The following is a 5,139-nucleotide window of genomic DNA, read 5'->3' as shown; positions in this document are numbered from 1 at the left end:
CAAACCGTTAAATCAGAGCCTAGATTCCCCCACTTCACCGCTGGCCATGACCACACTTCAGCGGGGTCCTCTCAGTGAACTCAGCCTGAGGGGTCACCTTCCGGAGTTTGGATGCTCCGCATAAAAGTCATTTCCCCCCAATTTGCCAGGGTGCCTGAGCCTGCAATACCACCATCCCCATTTGGTCTTGCACGTTGCCTTCCGGTTTCAGAATTGCCTTATGAAAGTGTTAAGCAGCAATGGCCTTGGGAGCACCAGAAGCCACCCCATCTCGATTCAGAGTCTTGGTCCACCTGGCCCAGTGCTGCCTACACAGACTGGCAGCAACACCTCTCCGGGACATTGGCAGGGCTCTTCCCCAGAGCTGCCTGGAGATGCCAGGGGTGCATTGCTGTGCAGTGCAGAGCCCCCCAAAGCAGTCAAGGCCATGGAAGAGAGTTCCGTAGTTTAACTTCGCTGCTGGAAGCGGGGCCTCCCTTGATCTTTCCTGACTTTCCTATGGCTGCGTTGTCCAGGCTCAGGGGTGCCCAGTATTGTCTGCACTGCTGGGCGTCAGTGGCTCTCCAGGGTGTGGGGTAGGAGGCACAGATGCCAAGGCTTGGAAGCAGCCGTTTAGGCGACTGAGTTCAGCCCAGTGGCAGCACCCAGTTCCTTCCTTTCCGCACCTGGAGAAGCTGGGCAGCAAACTGGGACCTCCTGTGTGCCCAGCAGGGCTTTGCCAAGGGAGTGGCAGCCCCCCAGCTTCCTCCCCAAGTCTCTAGGACAGCCTTCCCCAGCTTGGCATCCTCCAGATGTTCTGTCAGCCCCAGCCAGTCTGGACAATGGCCAGGAATGCTGGAAGAACACCTGGTTGTGGGAAGCAGCTCCGGGAGTTGCACTCCCGAGGGGCTGGGGCTGGGGTGGGGGGCAGGTGACTTTCATCTCCAGGATGCACCAGTGCAACTCCAGCCTGCCCTGCACCAGAGAGTGGAGAGAGACCAGCCATCGCTCCTCCATCCCCAGATGCATCGCTCAGTGCGAACTTAGGGCTGCCTGACCACTGACTAAGATGAAATCCTGTGCAGGTTCAGGCAGAAGCCAGCCTTTCTGTGTTTGAACATGCTTGGGATTGTGCTCCAATTCCATCCGTCTGCTGTTTGGGGTTTGGGACCTCATCTACCCGATCTGCAGACCACACAGCATACTTTTCCAGCTTTTCTGGTTTTGCTCCCATCTGACTGGGGGCCCTTTATGGCAGCATTGCATGTGCCTGCCTGCCACACGGAGGACCTCTGGCCTATGCCGTCTTTCTGCTGCGAGGAGAGAGCAACCCCTCAGTGAACGGGGCCTGAGTGCTGACCTCCCGCATCCTCCTCCGTCCCATCACAGATGTGGCAGAAGGGTGTTTCAAGGAGCCAAGCGATGGCTACCACCTTTGCCCACGCCTGGCGTCTGTGGAAGGTGGATTCCACTGGAGGCGGGACGGAACGTCAGGTCTGACCCCTGCAGGCTGGGAACGCCTCCCTGGGCCTGCGGGCAGAGGAGGCAAGATCTTGGTTTCAAACTGGCTGCAGCCCAGAAGCAGCCATGAATCACAGGGAAGAGCTTGTGCCACCCTTGCGAAAGTGTCTCCGGGACACCAAACTGCAGCGGGCTGGAGCACGGAACATGCCTGCCCCCCCGCCCCCTGCAGGTGCTCATGAGAGCAGTGCAGCAGCAGCGTGCCTTGCTTCCTGTGATGAGGCAAGGCCTTGGGCAGGCTGCAGAGAGGGCTGGCCTGGAGCCGAGAGGCTGGACTATGACTCCCATCACGACAGAAACAGAAGCAGAGTGAGTCAGAAGGAGCCTCCGGGCCATCTGGTCTGACCCCTGGCTCCAGCCGGCTCCGCTCCTGACATGTCCACCATGCGCATGGGATCTGATGATGGGAGTTGGAGTCCAGAGCTTTCTGGAAGATGCCAGGTTGAGGGAAGGAGTGCTGTTCCACTAAGTGGGCTGCGAGAAGGAATGGGTTTGCCTCTTGGGCAGATCCACACTAAGACAAAGGGGTGTGAGACTGACAACATTCAGAAACCAGCAACTGCAGTGCTTCAGCCACCTCGGTCACCCCACAAGTGTTTGTGGGGGAGGGACAGAAATGGGTGATCAGGCAGCGGAGGCTGGTGGCCCCCCAATTAGCTGGACATCTGATCCATGAGCTTTTTATTTTGGACTTTATGGGAGCTGTCCTTGGTAGTAAACTGGTATGGGGGTAGAGTTCAGCACCACAGATAGTTCCTATAGAGCTCAAAATAAAAGCTGCAATGAATCAAGAGCCCCATGGACACAAAACTCACCAGGCTCTGTTGAACTGAAGGTGAAAGACAACTGGGCTAGAATTGCTTGGTGGGTTTTGTTCCCTGGAGATCAGCAAATCTTGGTCACAGAAGCTTCTCATTCTTTCTTGGCATACAAGGCCAACCTGAGCCAACGATCTGCCCTCTGCTGCCTCAAATCTATGCTGCAAGGCATCCAGCGGGGGGGGGGGGGGGAGACCTCCCCTGTCCTGCTGGTTGCCAGATGTTCAGCAGCTCCCAGGATTCCTACCCAGGTGCAATGCAACACACGTGGGGGGCACTGTGTGGGGTTGGCTGGTCTGTCCCATTGTGAATCACGTCAGTGTCCCACATTGGCTGCCTCCTGGAATTAACTGCAAGAAAAGCCAAGGGGCATCCATTTCATTGGTACATCTAGACCCTGGGAAGAGGTGGGGGCTTGTGGAGTCAGGGGTTTCTTTCTGGCTGTCCGTGCCACGAATCCTTTGCTGGTGTGCTGTTGGTTAATGCATCCCCCAGGAACTGGTTGCTTTCAACTTGTGTGGGTGGTGCCACCATGCAGGGGGGAGCTATATGGACCATAGAAACATAGAAACATAGAAAACAGAGTGAGTCAGAAGGGGCTTCCCAGGCCATCTAGTCTGACCTCTGGCTCCAGCCGGCTCCGCTCACGACATGCCCCCCATGTGGACGTCCAGCCTATCCTTGAACACCCGCACCGATGGGGCCTCAACCACCTCCCGGGGAAGCCCATTCCACACCCTCGGGGTCCTGACTGTCAGGAAGTGCTTCCTGGCATCCAAAGGGAAGCTTGGCTCCCTGAGCTTTGCTCCACTGGAGCGTGTCCTGCCTTCCTCTGCAGGGGAGAACAGGTCTCCATCCACCTCCGCGTGGCGCCCCCTCACATGCCTGCATGTCGCCGACAGAGCCCCTCGGAGTCATGGGCAGTGCACGGGCAGCTGCTGTGCAGGGGGGCGAGCGATCTGCTGCTGCCTCTCTGGTGTTTGCTCCTCCATTCTCAGTGCTGTCACTGGGAAATGCCTTTCTTTTGCTGGCTGTTTAGGGATTTAAGATAAAGAAGCGTGGAGCCACAAAGGTGGATCTTGGCCAAATGCCCGGGCAAGGCAGCCCAGGGCATCTCTCCACCATGGCTGCCCGGACCGTGGCCAACGAAGGGGGCGGCGGCAGCCCAGCCCATCCCATTCCCACAGACCTGGTGGCACTGTGGCTTAAGTGAGCTAAAACTACACATTTAAACGCCAGGAATATTTCTTTTTCATTGGCGTTGGCAAACACTCCGACGTAACCTGTAAGTGTGGGATGGCAGCTGTGGCAGGGAAAGGGATCGATAAATTTCCCTCACAACTGAAGTAATGCACAAAGCTGCCTGAAAAGGGGGTGGTCCAAAAGTAGATCTCCAGGCACTTGGACGCCAACTTTAGGATTCCTGGCTGTCCGCCATGGTGGCTGGGGTGGCTGGGAACTGAAGTCTCAGACATTTAGGGATCCCTGCTCTGATCTAAAGCACCCCATAAGATACTGAGTCCAGGGTCTAAAACCAAGCTGGTGCCCTCCAGTTGTATTAGAGTATGGTCACATACTCCTCGTCAGCTGCACTGTGCTATCAGGAGAAGACGGGACTTGTCCCACACATCTGCTAGCGCCTGAGTTCAGAAGGCTGTGCTGGGTCCTGTGATCACACTGAAGGCTCACCTTCCCAATCTGGTACCTTCCAGGTACGTCGGACTGGTTGGCTGGAGCGCATGGCCCAACACAACTGGAAGGCAACAGGTCAGGGTAGGGTGGTTGAGGCTGAAGGGCCACGGACAGAAAATGGATCGCAGCTCTGAGCATGCTTCAGCCGGGGTCATACGGAAGACTGGTGCTTCTGGGCCCTCCCGAGAGGCCTGGCTCCAGGTGTGGCCTTGAGCTGGCCAACGGCATGCTAGCCAGCGGGCTTCCAAGAGGCGGCCTGGTGGGGCCCTGGCCCAGTGGTCTATCTGCAGGCTCTGTAGAGCAGAGGATCTTCGGGTGGAACAGCTGAGCGCACCCTTTAAGTGGGATCAGTCTGGCGTGGCTTGGCCGTCAGGGGGCTCTGCACAGTTCCCACGCTTTGCAGACTGGCACCAGGGCCAGCTCCTGTGACTCCAAGGACAGCAGATTTGTCATAGATTTCAATGATATTGGTGCCAGTAGCTCAAGTCTCTCCTGCTGGAAGCCTTGGCTGCCCCCTACCCACTGCCAGCAAACACAACCCTCCTGGAATAGCGTTGAGCACGGCGTTGGGCAGCCAGCACGAAGGTGGGAGCCAGCGGGCCAGGCCTCTCAGCAACAGGGCGCTTGCTCGTGGACTCCCCGGGCCGTCCAGGTGTCCACTGCAGGAAGCAGGAGGCTGGAGCAGTTGGAGACCCCACAGGGCTCTTCTTTGTGCAGCAGAGCAGCACCTTGCACTGCAACGCTCGTATTAGAGCAGGGCTGGAAGCACCAGGGACTCCCAATGTGACTCCCAAGTGCCCACCAGAGGGCGGTGTTGTGCCGCCTCGGAAAAAGGCTCTGTCCTTCCACGGCTAAAAGAAGAGAACATAGGGGCAGCCTTCCTGGGAGTCAGACAGTCTGCCCATCTATTCCAGACCATGGGTCTTCAAACTACGACCCGTGGGCCGGATCCGGCCCGCCATGCCCATGTATCTGGCCCGCCTGAGGTCTTCAACTCGTCGAGCATGCGCCCGCTGCTGCTGCCCGCCTCGCCCTCTGTGCACCACCACCTCGCTGCGCGCATGGGGAGGCGGCAGCTTGCTTGCGCAGAGATCGTTTTGGACTCGCTCAGAGAAAATTACCTCCAAAC

Source organism: Varanus komodoensis, unplaced genomic scaffold, assembly GCF_004798865.1.
Source record: "Varanus komodoensis strain SLA01 unplaced genomic scaffold, ASM479886v1 scaffold106, whole genome shotgun sequence".
NCBI lineage: Eukaryota > Metazoa > Chordata > Lepidosauria > Squamata > Varanidae > Varanus > Varanus komodoensis.
This window is presented reverse-complemented; position numbering follows the sequence as displayed.